The 14610-nt window shown below is 38.2% G+C and overlaps 1 protein-coding gene across 9 annotated transcripts in view; it reads right to left on the bottom strand.

Moving 5' to 3' along the window:
* Nucleotides 1–14610, bottom strand: part of LRRC4C (leucine rich repeat containing 4C) — a 1196081-nt gene that overhangs the window by 475434 nt on the left and 706037 nt on the right. For 7 of the 9 annotated variants that reach the window (XM_032413925.1, XM_032413926.1, XM_032413921.1 and 4 more), the window contains 2 exons: nt 4602–4652; nt 2981–3077 (listed from right to left, as the gene is read on the bottom strand). The exons of the other annotated variants lie outside the window; for them this stretch is intronic. The gene's annotated coding sequence lies outside the window, so the exon portion shown is untranslated. The remainder of the gene's footprint in view (nt 1–2980; nt 3078–4601; nt 4653–14610) is intronic. 9 annotated transcript variants of the gene reach the window in all.

Below are 14610 nucleotides of genomic sequence, written 5' to 3' on the forward strand. Positions count from 1 at the left end.
GCAGAGTGTGGCTGAAAATTTGGGCAGATTTCAGAATCTCTGGTGGAGTCAATTACTTTTTACCCACTTATGGTCCTGCAGTCCAGAAATGTTTAGGGCCACACCCTCATGACTACTAAACCAGAAAACCAAGCAGATTCCATGTTTTTCTTCCTTTTTTGCCCACCTCATCCCAACTCTTCTTGCTTTTGTCCCCTCCTCTATTTTCCCTTTTCTCTTCTACCATTTTTACCTTCTTCCTGTCCCTTATTTTCCTCCTCTCCCTCCATACAAGTATTGCTAGGAGGAAATTATGATCATAGGTATCTAATGAACAGGCTTATACTAGCTCACCTCTCAACAAGCAGAACAGAGAGAGGTTACTAGCATCCCTCAAAGTACTATATCATACCAGCAGCAACAGGTCACTTTTTATGAGGAAAAAATGACACATGTTTGTCATTTTTCTGTCCTTTCAGTCATTCACAACATGCTTATTACATGGGGCTGATTTTGTTTCAAGACTTCACACCCTCCAGGGACTTTCCTGTAGGAAATTTACAACCTTCTGTTCCTTTCCAAGTCATCAAAATTCTAATGGAGTAGTGTACAATGTAAACCTATGCTAATTTCAGTCATTATGCAGATGTCCAAGTATATTGCAGGTTTCCACCTAAAAGTGTTATTTCCCTCCAGAGTCAAAGGTACTTGGATGAGCTGCTGATCCCTTTGTTAAAATACAATCCACATATCACTAGGTCACCAAATTTATCAAACCTCTGCCAGGAAAACAGAATCCCCCTAGAGAGGTTAGTGAATTGAGCAATGTTGCATTGCTGCTTGTATTGAAAATGGAGTGATGGGAAAACATTCTAAAGAAACTTAACTTTTTAATTAATCATAATCTCCCACCTTTGTGAATTTTAAAAATTCCTGCTTTTGTTTTCATTTAACAAGCTCTGTTTGGCTCCATCTGAGCTGTTAGGAAAACAGTATAAAAATATTTTTCATGAGTCGTCCCATATAATCCTCAAGACAATTTAAAAGGATCTGCCTGGAATGCATCATTTTTAAACATTTAGAAACTGATGTTTTAGTGAAGTGACAAGATATGACCAAGGCTACACAGCTAGTCTTAAGTGTTAAAACCCAGACCTTACACCATCCTCCATGTTCTTTTCCATTTACACCAGATTTTCACTTTAAACATGTTAGTCTAACAACTGGTCCAAGCTGGACTTTCCTTGTATAAATATATCTAAATGGTTAAAGTGCATATGTTCTATACAGAGTAAGATCTTGAAAGAGAGTGATGTACCATCTAGGAGAAATAAAGAGGTTCCCATTTAGCCTTGTAACCAATTGTACCTATGATGTTAATACAATTATATTAAGGCCAAAGAGTACAGTTAAGATACACTCAATGATAAAGTCAGATTTTCCAGATGGAAGTAGGATGCAAGTTGACATTTCCTTAGGTGCACTCTATCACTGTGGCCTTTCCATATGCCTAAACCAAAGAGCTCATATTTCCTGAGAAAACTAAACTACATCATTAAAATAAAGGAAGTTGTGGTAGACACTAGACCAAGACAAATATTAACTTCCTTATATGTGTTCTACATATAATAAGGGCAAGGGTTTTGAAGCCCAACAGTGGGCAAATGTGGCTTCAGAACCTTAATATAGAGTTCATAACACCTATCCCTCACCCCTGCCCACCATCCAGACTTCATAGGAGAATTAATATATCTGCATTTAGGGGCACCTATATGGCTCAGTCAGTTAGGTGACTGACTTGATTTTGGCTCAGGTCACTATCTCAGGGTCGTGAGATGGAGCCCTGCATCAGTCTCCACGCTCGATGCTGGGTGTGGAGTCTGCTTGAGATCCCCTCTCTCTCTCCCTCTACCCCTCCCTGCTTGCTTGCTCTCGTTCTCTCTCTCAAATAAATCTTAATAAAATAAAATAAAATATCTGCATTTAAGACTGCAGCCTACTGTTCAAATGTGACTCATAAATAATGAGAACTCTTGTTATCTCCTCATTCAGCACCAGGTCTGTCTTAGGGATCCATTCTAACAAGGGGCCAAATTCTCTGGCTCCAACTGTGCATTTTGCTGCATGCTGTTCTTCATTGTGCAGAATATAACACAAGAGCAAGAGTTAAGGGAAGTGAAGATGCAGTGATTCCCTCTTGATTCCCAACACCAACACTCCTACAAGGTTCAAGCCCTGGTGTCAATAAATGCTATCATCTCTTGCCCATTTGACCAGCCCCTTTTCAGACCTGACAGTTGCTGTGTATGTACCCATTTACTGCGATTATTTCCAAAAGTATATATTTTCACCATTTGAATGTGAACACATAATTTATAATAAAAGCTGAAACAGAGACACTAATGCTAAATACAGAATCTTTGCAAATTATATCCCAACAAATAATAAATTTAATAGAGAATCATGAGACCCAAATTGCTAACCATAAGGAAGAAGGAATGGATCATCTTCTAATATTACTTTACTGAATATAAATGAATAAAGGGTTCTTTTATTGCATTTGGGTCATCAGCATTCCAAATCTCAATGGGAATTTTGACATAAACATACAATCAAGAGCTGAGTTATTATTTTTATAATGATAATATCCTAGCTGGTGCCTTCAATCAGAAGCATGATAAAAAATCACAATTCATATAACTCAATAACATCAATTTCAAAAAAGGATCTGATGCCAGTGTATATCTTTCGTTCATTCCCACAGTCTATTTTCTAATAAATTTTGAAATAAAATCTAAGCTTAAACATGATTATGGTACTCTAGTCAGATGTTCAAGTCCAACCTTCCTAAAAATGCATCAAAATAAGATGTGCGGCACATATGATTAAGCCATATCCAACTGTTTCAGCTAAATTTTCACTATAAGTTTGACTTTAAGGAAAATCATGGCTATTTTTTCATTCATTCATTCTCAGGAAGGCAAAATAACATTATAATCACCTGCACTCATTATAAAGTCATATGGCCTTAGGTTCAAATCCAGGTTGTCAATCACTGACTTTATTGCCTTCAGGTACTCTCTGATTTGTCTCCTCATCTGTAAAAGGGTATAATAATGGTATTTAACTAAAAGGCTTGTTTTAGTATTAAGTGAGATAACCTACGGAAAGCAAAAGCACTACTTCTGATTTAATAAATGCTAAATTAATGGTAGCTATTATTTTTCAGTTATCCACAACATTTTTGAAATGCCTACTAATATACTCTATTAGGCAACATCCAGATGACATATTTGTCAACTCTGCCCCGACCTTGTCACATACAACCTAACCCAAAATCCCAAACATAAAGAAACTAGAGCATTCTCACAGAGCAATAAAGAAAGGAATCCATATTGCAGTGTCATGTATTTATTTAAGTTTTTATTTAAATTCCAATTAGTTAACATACAGCCTAATTTTAGTTTCAAGTGTACAATAGAGTGATTCAATACTTCCATACAACCCCCGGTGTTCATCGTCACAATTACACTCCCCAATCCTCTTCACCTCTTTCACCCACCCTCCACCCACCTCCCCACTGATAACCAGGAGTTTGTTCTCTACGGTAAAGATAACCAGGAGTTTGTTCTCTACTCTCTTTAGCAGTAAAGAGTCTGTTTCTTGGTTTGCCTCTTGCTCTTTCTCTTTTTTCCCTTTGCTCATTTGTTTTGTTTCTTAAATTCCACATATGAGTGAAATCATATGGTATTTCTCTTTCTCTGACTTATTTCACTTAGCATAATACTCTCTAGTTCTATCCATGTTATTGCAAATGGCAAGGTCTCATTCTTTTTTACGGCTGAGTAATATTCCATTATATATATATATATATATATCTCACCTCTTTATCCAGTCAATGGACACTTGCACTCTTTCCATAACTTGACTATTGTAGATAATGCCACTATAAACATCAGGGTGCAGGTATCCCTTTCAATTAGTGCAGGTATCCCTTTCAATTCCTTGGGTAAATACCTAGTAGTGCAATTGCTGGATTATAGTGTAGTTCTATTTTTAACTTTAATCTGGCTGAAGGAAGGAATAATGAAGCACCCATATTGGAAGCAAGTCCGCCACAGGCAGCATGTGAGTTACACAGCCTCACTCAGCCTCTACAGCCAACCAATAAATGGAGGCTCACATCCAAATGATTAAATATTTCAGAGTTAAGAGGGGTACCTGGGTGGCTCAGTCAGATAAGCGTCTGCCTTCAACTCAGGTCATGATCCCAGAGTCCTGGGATCGAGCCCCGCATTGGGCTCCCTGCTCAGTGGGGAGCCTGCTTGTCCCTCTGCCTGCCATTTCCCCTGCTTGTGCTCTCTCTCTCTCTCAAATGAATAAATAAAATCTTTAAAAAAATACATGAGTTAAGAATAAAGCTAGCAAATTTTTAATAAAGCTATTCATCATCTTCAAAATGGCCTAACTGGTTATTTTCAAACTTAGAATTCTCAGGCTTGGCATTTTGTACTGGACTGAGGTGGCATAGGAAGAGGCAGCCCTTGATGCCCAGCCCTCTCCCTGCAGCCCTGAATATCGTCCTATCCCTGTTAAGTCTAGCTTTATAGGAGGGATCTCACCTGCATGCATGTCGACATTCCAGCTGACAGGTCCAAGCTCCAACCACATACCTGAAACAAAGCCACCCTTGAGCTTATAGGTATACACTGCAGTAAAGATATCCACTCTTAGGAGTGTGCACCAAGGGAAGAGACCCACGTAGATACTAAAAAGGAGTTTGAATAGGAATTCCAGATCTCAACTAACACTAAGGCCTGATCTAAAAGATGATTGGGGACTATAAGTGGGACCCTCCCATTAACCACATGAAGTCCATGGCTATAAAAAAGGAATTGACTGGAGAAATCCTGTTTGGATTTTTTTAAAGGGTAGAGCCCAGGGCAGGTACCTCTCTTGCTTGAGTCTAAATTCAGAATCAGGGCTTTGGAGCCAAACCATTGGGGTTCTGACTCTGCTTCTGTTATTTAGCAATTAAATAATCTCAGGCAAGTTATTTAGCCTCTATGCCTCGGTTTCTTTGTGAAATAAGAATGATAAACATTTACTTCATAGTATTTGAGAATTAAGGAAGGAGTTAATGCACACAAAGCAATTCAAAAAGTAGCTAGGAGAGAGTATGCATTGCATAAATATTAGCAATTAGCTATTATTATTACTATTATCAGAAGAAAGAGTAATAGTGATATTGTTAGTAGTGGTAATAATAATAAGGTGCAAGTTCTGAAATAATGTAGTAAATCCTAAAAATAAGTTGCAATCAGGTTTTTATTTTGTCTTGTTTTGTCTGGAATAAGGTGCACTTAGATAACATTTATTTAGCTAGAATAGAAGTCCTTACTCTGGGTAAGTAATTAAGGTTTGAATTTCTGATTCTGGCCACATCACAGATTGAACTAACCTAGATACACTTCCCATTACAAAACAGATAGAAATACTGAATATGAATCTAAGAAAGAGAACAACAGGTACACAGCTCTGAAGGAAAAAAAAGTGGAAGAGGGACTGTGAGATGTGAGAAATGAAAAAGGAAATTTAGCTGGTTGTATGAGCTAAATAAAATGATGCATGTCTGAATAGAGGCAGGTGAAAGGCTCTAGCAGCAGAGAAAACCTCTACAAAGCCTGAAGTCACGCAACTGTAAGGTATGCCATTTCTAAATCTGAATGCACCTGATAACAGTAACAGGGTCCCAAAATACATAAAGTTAAAGAAGATAGAGCTAAAAAGAGAAATAGACAATTCCATAATCAAAGTGGAAGATTTTAACATACCTCACTTAGTCGCTTACAGAAAAACATCAAGATGAGTGTAAAAATTTAGAAAAATACAGACAGTAACTACAAAGAAACATAAGATTCTCAGTTTTGCTAGTTCCAATCCTCTTGAAGATTTTGTCTGAACATAACATCAAGTTTAGAAAATATGTGAACCTAATGAATAAACTTAACCAATTGACATTTATAGAATACTTTATTCAACTAAGAATAAAGTATTTATAGTTTATTCAACTAAGTTATTCATGTAAGAACAAGGAAACTTATACTTGATATCATGAAATATTTGGAACTGAATGGCATTGAGTACTGGATACTTTTAATACTTAAGGGTGCAATGACATGACTGTCTTTCATGACAATTTAAGCTTTAAATGTATATATTATAAAAGAAGAAATATAACATATTAGTGGACTTTGCATTTAACTAAAGAAATTGGATTTTTAAAAAGGAGAATGTGAAAACAAATTGGAAAGAAAAGTTTGGGGTCAATGCAGAAATTAACCAAAACAGCAACATTGGCAGAGGGGTCACATAAATTTTCAGCAAAAATAAAGCTGGTTCCAGGAAAAAAGAAATAACAGAAAGGAAACACTTGAAATAATTGAGAGAAACAACATTAAAATCATAGCTGAAAACAGGCTATCATCAGAAATAAAATTGATATTTAAAAATTGTAGTAGAGTACCACGGATAATTTTATGACAAAATATTAGAAAACCCTATTAAAAGAGAATTTTTAAGAACAATATTAAATGCCAAAACTGACTAAAGAATATATAGGAAATGTGAATAAATGAAAGTCCATTAAATAAATTGAATTGATAGTAAGTAATATACTCTTCACCCCTTGACCCCTTAGTCACCTTATCACCCCCTTAGAACAATAACCCCAATCCACACAAAAATCAAGCCTAATGATTTTATAGACAAATTTTTCTAAACCTTCAAGGAATGAGGAACAAATAAGCCCAAAGAACTCTACTCAGTAAGAAAAGGTTATTCTGTTTTGGAAATTTGGTGAGATTGATGATTTGACTTCTGGTAGGGTACTTCCAATTTGACTCAATAATGGTTCTATAAATGAGCTATGTAAAATATATTCAGAAGATCAAGGGTATAAGTTAATTCATGTAGATTCCTGAAAGCTCCCCTTTTTTACTCTTGGGGGAAAAACTGGTGGTCTCTGTAACTTCTGTGAAGTAAAGAAGCCACAGGTTCGGAGGACCCAGAGTTCCATATTCTTTTATGTTATGAGAAGAGTAGGAGGCACATCTAGAGAAATGCTGGCTGCCCATAGGTAGATAATCTCACATTCTATTTCCTATTATGTTATAAAATTTATGTACCATTTCAGTGCAATGAGTCTTACCAAAGCTTACTATGATTCTTTCATATAATCTCCATATCCCTGATCATGTTTCCAAATCCAGACAAGGACAGTTTGAGAAAACTGAAATAAACCATTCAGAGAAAGACAAGATACTATATGATCTCACTTTCATGTGGAATCCAAAATGGTCAAACTCATAGAAACACAGATTAGAATGGTGGTAGTGGGAAAATGAGAAGATGTTGGTCAAAGGGTACACAGTTTCAGTTATGCAAGATAAATAAGTCCTGGAGATCTAATGCACACCTGATGATATAGTTAACAATTCTGTAGTGCATACTTGAAATTTTCTAAGAGGGTAGATCTAAAGTGTTCTCAAAATTAGAAAAGAAAGAATTGAAAAAAAAAGTAACTGTGAGGTGATGGATATGTTAATTAGCTTGATTGTGGTGATCATTTCACTATGTATATATACATCAAAATACCAAGTTTTAGATCTTAAAATATATATAATTTTTTATTTGTCAATTATACCTCAGTCAAAAAAAAAAAAAAAACTAGAGGATGTGAAGAACTGAAAAGAAAACAGAGAACAAAGGGAAATAGAAACTCATTTATACCACTGGTAAGAGTGTAAATTTTCTCAAACTCTCTAAAGAGCAATTTAGCAATGTGAAGAAGTTGAAGATGCATATTTTTTGTAGCAGTCCTGGGATTAGATATAACATATGGCATCATTTTTAAAAGTACTGATTATACATCAGAAAGGATGAATACCGGAGCTGGGAGCAAGATGGTGGAGGAGTAGGAGACCTGGATTTCGTCTCCTCTCAGGAATTCAGCTGGATAGGGATCAAACCATTCTGAACACCTACAAACTCAACAGGAGATCGAAGAAAAGAATAGCAACAACTCTCTGAACAGAAAAGCGACCACTTTCTGGAAGGTAGGATGTGCGGAGAAGTGAATCCGAGGCGATATTCAGGAGGATAGATGGCGGGGGAGGGGGGCCTCTGTCGCCCACTTCTGGCAAGTGATAGAACCGCGGAGCACAAAATCGGAACTTTTAGAAGTCTGCTCCGCTGAGGGACGTCACTCTGGTGGCTAAGTGGGGGGTGGAACCCTTGCGGGACAGTGTGGTCTCAGGACCCTCGGGGTCACAGAAAGACCGGGGGTGCCTGAGTGCGGCAGAGCTCCCAGGTATCGGAGCAGGGAAGCCGGCTGCAGAGACGGAGCCGAGGCACGGGTTCTCAGCTCAGGGTTGCCATAAACCGTGATCCGCGGCACAGTCGGGCCACTGCTCCTCCAGCAGGGACCCAACAAGCGGCAGATCCGGGGAGACTCACCTTCTTCCCCCGGGAGGAGAGGTGCGGGAGCGCACTGCAGGGATCTGCTGGGTTTGGAGACTCCACCCGGGGCCGGGAGCCAGAGATAGAAACGCGCGGTCACAGGCCGGGTGAGCACGGAGTGCGGCCGGAGACCGGGGAGACGGGAGTGACTGACTGCTTTTCTCTGGGGGCTTACTGAGGAGCGGGGCCCTGAGTTCTCAGCTCCTCCGGGGCGGAGACTGGGAGGCCGCCATTTTCACTCCCCGCCTCCAAAGCTGTAGGGAAAGCTTGCAGGGAACAAAAGCTCCCGAGAGCAAACCCGAGCAGATTACTTACCCCGGACCCGCAAGGGCGGGGCAATTCTGCCTCCGGCAAAGACATTTGGGAACCATGGCAACAGGCCCCTCCCCCAGAAGATCAGCGAGAACAGCCAGCCAAGACCAGGTTCACCGATCAATGAGAACGGCAGAACTCCAGCGCTAGGGGAATACTGCACATAGAATTCATGGCTTTTTTACCATGATTCTTTAGTCTTTCAAAGTAAATTATTTTTTTTAACTGTCTTTTTTTCTTTTTTCTTTTTTCTTTTTTTTTGAATTTTTCTTTTTCCCTTTTTCAACCAACATCTTATCAATCCCTTTTTTAAAAAAACATTTTTATTTTTTATTTTTAGAGTGATATTCTATCCCTTCATAGTAGTTACCCGTATTTTTGGCATATATATGTAAGTTGTTCTCTCTTTAAAATTTTGAGATAGTTTCTTCTAACAGATCAAAATATACTCTAAATCTCTAGTGTATGGTTTTTTTCTACTCCCCTGCCTGATCACATTCTCTCCCTTTTTTTTTTTTAAATCCTCTTCTTTCTTTTTTCAAACAACTTATCAATTCCTTTTATAAAATTTTTTATAATTTCCATTTTTACAGTCATATTCCATCCCTTCATCATATCAACCCTTATTTTTGTACATATATAAGTTTTTCTTTCTTTAAAATTTTGGGAGGGACTTTCTTTTAACAGACCAAAATACACCCAAAATCTAGTGTGTGGCACTGATCTATAAACCAGCCTGATCATATTTGATCACATTCTGTTTTTGTTTTGTTTTGTTTTGTTCTGTTTTTGTTTGTTTTTATCTTTATCTTTATCTTTTTCTTTTTTCTTTTTTTCTTTCTTTTTCCTTTTTCTCTCTTTCCCTTTCTTTTCCCACTGCTTCAGGTCTTTTCTGATTTGCTTAGAGTATATTTTCTGGGGACATTGTTACCCTGCTAGCATTTTGTTCTCTCATTAATCTATTCTCCTCTGCACAAAATGACAAGACGGAAAAAGTCACCTCAACAAAAAGAACAAGAGGTAGTACCGACTGCCAGGGACCTACTCAATACGGACATTAGTACGATGTCAGATCTAGAGTTCAGAATCATCACTTTAAAGATACTAGCTGGGCTTGAAAAAAGCATGGAAGTTATTAGAGAAACCCTTTCTGGAGAAGTAAAAGAACTAAAATCTAACCAAGTAGAAATCAAAAAGGCTATTAATGAGGTGCAATCAAATATGGGGGCGCTAACTGCTAGGATAAATGAGGCAGAAGAAAGAATCAGTGAGATAGAAGACCAAATGATGGAAAATAAAGAAGCTGAGAAAAAGAGAGATAAACAACTACTGGATCGCGAGGGCAGAATTCGAGAGATAAACGATACCATAAGATGAAACATTAGAATAATTGGGATCCCAGAAGAAGAAGAAAGAGAGAGAGGGGCAGAAGGTATAATGGAGCAAATTATAGCAGAGAACTTCCCTAATTTGGGGAAGGAAACAGGCATCAAAATCCAGGAAGCACAGAGAACCCCTCTCAAAATCAATAAAAATAGGTCAACACCCCGACATCTAATAGTAAAACTTACGAGTCTCAGAGACAAAGAGAAAATCCTGAAAGCAGCTCGGGAGAAGAGATATGTAACCTACAATGGTAGAAACATTAGATTGGCAACAGACTTATCCACAGAGACCTGGCAGGCCAGAAAGGACTGGCAGGACATATTCAGAGCACTAAATGAGAAAAATATGCAGCCAAGAATACTATATCCAGCTAGGCTGTCATTGAAAATTGAAGGAGAGATAAAAAGCTTCCAGGACAAACAAAAACTAAAGGAATTTGCAAACACGAAACCAGCCCTACAAGAAATCTTGAAAGGGGTCCTCTAAGCAAAGAGAGAGCCTATAAGCAACATAGACCAGAAAGGAACACAAACAATATACAGTAACAGTCACTTTACAGGCAATACAATGGCACTAAATTCCTATCTTTCAATAGTTACCCTGAATGTAAATGGGCTAAATGTCCCAATCAAAAGACACAGGCTATCAGATTGGATTAAAAAACAAGACCCATCGATATGCTGTCTGCAAGAGACTCATTTTAGAACCAAAGACACCCCCAGATTTAAAGTGAGGGGGTGGAAAACCATTTACCATGCTAATGGACACCAAAAGAAAGCTGGGGTGGCAATCCTTATATCAGACAAATTAGATTTTAAACCAAAGACTGTAATAAGAGATGAGGAAGGACACTATATCCTACTTAAAGGGTCTATCCAACAAGAAGATCTAACAATTGTAAATATCTATGCCCCTAACATGGGAGCAGCCAATTATATAAAGCAATTAATAACAAAAGCAAAGAAACACATCGACAACAATACAATAATAGTGGGGGACTTTAACACCCCCCTCACTGAAATGGACAGATCGTCTAAGCAAAAGATCAACAAGGAAATAAAGACTTTAAATGACACACTGGACCAAATGGACTTCACAGACATATTCAGAACATTCCATCCCAAAGCAACGGAATACACATTCTTCTCCAGTGCCCATGGAACATTCTCCAGAATAGATCACATCCTAAGTCATAAATCAGGTCTCAACTGGTACCAAAAGATTGGGATCATTCCCTGCCTATTTTCAGACCACAATGCTTTGAAACTAAGACTCAATCACAAGAGGAAAGTCGGAAAGAACTCAAATACATGGAGGCTAAAGAGCATCCTACTGAAGAATGAATGGGTCAACCAGGAAATTAAAGAAGAATTAAAAAAATTCATGGAAACCAATGAAAATGAAAACACAACTATTCAAAATCTTTGGGATACAGCAAAGGCAGTCCTAAGAGGAAAGTATATAGCAATACAAGTCTTTCTCAAGAAACAAGGAAGGTCTCAAGTACACAACCTAACCCTACACCTAAAGGAGCTGGAGAAAGAACAGCAAATAAAGCCTAAACCCAGCAGGAGAAGAGAAATAATAAAGATCAGAGCAGAAATCAATGAAATAGAAACCAAAAGAACAGTAGAACAGATCAACGAAACAAGGAGCTGGTTCTTTGAAAGAATTAACAAGATTGATAAACCCCTAGCCAGACTTGTCAAAAAGAAAAGAGAAATGACCCAAATCAACAAAATCATGAATGAAAGAGGAGAGATCACAACCAACACCAAAGAAATACAAACAATTATAAGAACATATTATGAGCAACTCTATGCCAGCAAATTAGATAACCTGGAAGAAATGGATGCATTCCTAGAGATGTATCAACTACCAAAACTGAACCAGGAAGAAATAGAAAACCTGAACAGACCTATAACCACTAAGGAAATTGAAGCAGTCATCAAAAATCTCCCAAAACACAAAAGCCCAGGGCCAGATGGCTTCCCAGGGGAATTCTACCAAACATTTCAAGAAGAATTAATACCTATTCTTCTGAAACTGTTCCAAAAAATAGAAATGGAAGGAAAACTTCCAAACTCATTTTATGAGGCCAGCATTACCTTGATCCCAAAACCAGACAAAGACCCCATCAAAAAGGAGAATTACAGACCAATATCCCTGATGAACATGGATGCAAAAATTCTCACCAAAATACTAGCCAATAGGATCCAACAGTACATTAAAAGGATTATTCACCACGACCAGTGGGATTTATCCCTGGGCTGCAAGGTTGGTTCAACATCCGCAAATCAATCAATGTGATACAATACATTAACAAAAGAAAGAACAAGAATCATATGATCCTCTCAATAGATGCAGAAAAAGCATTTGACAAAGTACAGCATCCTTTCTTGATCAAAACTCTTCAGAGTATAGGGATAGAGGGTACATACCTCAATATCATAAAAGCCATCTATGAAAAACCTACAGCGAATATCATTCTCAATGGGGAAAAACTGAGAGCTTTCCCCCTAAGGTCAGGAACACGGCAGGGATGTCCATTATCACCACTGCTATTCAACATAGTATTGGAAGTCCTAGCCACGGCAATCAGACAACACAAAGAAATCAAAGGCATCCAAATCGGCAAAGAAGAAGTCAAACTCTCACTCTTTGCAGATGATATGATACTTTATGTGGAAAATCCCAAAGACTCCACCCCAAAACTGCTAGAACTCATACAGGAATTCAGTCAAGTGACAGGATATAAAATCAATGCACAGAAGTCAGTGGCATTCCTATACACCAACAAGTCAGAAGAAAGAGAAATTAAGGAGTCGATCCCATTTACAATTGCACCCAAAACCATAAGATACCTAGGAATAAATCTAACCAAAGAGGCAAAGGATCTGTACTCAGAAAACTATAAAATACTCATGAAAGAAATTGAGGAAGACACAAAGAAATGGAAAAACGTTCCATGCTCATGGATTGGAAGAACAAATATTGTGAAGATGTCAATCTTACCTAGAGCAATCTACACATTCAATGCAATCCCCATCAAAATACCATCCACTTTCTTCAAAGAAATGGAACAAATAATCCTAAAATTTGTATGGAACCAGAAAAGACCCCGCATAGCCAGAGGAATGTTGAAAAAGAAAAGCAAAGCTGGCGACATCACAATTCTGGACTTCCAGCTCTACTACAAAGCTGTCATCATCAAGACAGTATGGTACTGGCACAAAAACAGACACATAGATCAATGGAATAGAATAGAGAGCCCAGAAATGGACCCTCAACTATATGGTCAACTAATCTTTGACAAAGCAGGAAAGAATGTCCAATGGAAAAAAGACAGTCTCTTCAACAAATGGTGTTGGGAAAATTGGACAGCCACATGCAGAAGAATGAAACTGGACCATTTCCTTAAACCACACACAAAAATAGACTCCAAATGGTTGAAAGACCTCAATGTGAGACAGGAGGCCATCAAAATCCTAAAGGAGAACACAGGCAGCAACTTCGTCGACCTCAGCCACAGCAACTTCTTCCTAGAAACATTGCCAAAGGCAAGGGAAGCAAGGGCAAAAATGAACTATTGGGACTTCATCAAGATAAAAAGCTTTTGCAAAGCAAAGGAAACAGTCAACAAAACCAAAAGACAACTGACAGAATGGGAGAAGATATTTGCAAATGACATATCAGATAAAGGGCTGGTATCCAAAATCTATAAAGAACTCATCAAACTCAACACCAAAAGAACAAAGAATCCAGTCAAGAAATGGGCAGAAGACATGAACAGACATTTTTCCAAAGAAGACATCCAAATGGCCAACAGACACATGAAAAAGTGTTCAATATTGCTCGGCATCAGGGAAATCCAAATCAAAACCTCAATGAGATACCACCTCACACCAGTCAGAATGGCTAAAATTAACAAGTCAGGAAATGACAGATGTTGGCGGGTATGTGGAGAAAGGGGAACCCTTCTACACTGTTGGTGGGAATGCAAGCTGGTGCAGCCACTCTGGAAAACAGTATGGAGGTTCCTCAAAAAGTTGAAAATACAGCTACCATATGATCCAGCAATTGCACTCCTGGGTATTTACCCCAAAGATACAAAAGTAAGGACCCGAAAGGGTACGTGCACCCCGATGTTTATAGCAGCAATGTCCACAATAGCCAAACTGTGGAAAGAGCCAAGATGTCCATCAACAGATGAATGGATAAAGAAGATGTGGTATATATATACAATGGAATATTATGCAGCCATCAAAAGGAATGAAATCTCGCCATTTGCAACGACGTGGATGGAACTGGAGGGTATTATGCTGAGCGAAATAAGTCAAACAGAGAAAGACATGTATCATATGACCTCACTGATATGAGGAATTCTTAATCTCAGGAAACAAACTGAGGGTT

Source organism: Phoca vitulina, unplaced genomic scaffold (genome assembly GCF_004348235.1).
Source record: "Phoca vitulina isolate PV1807 unplaced genomic scaffold, GSC_HSeal_1.0 scaffold16, whole genome shotgun sequence".
NCBI classification, from domain to species: domain Eukaryota; kingdom Metazoa; phylum Chordata; class Mammalia; order Carnivora; family Phocidae; genus Phoca; species Phoca vitulina.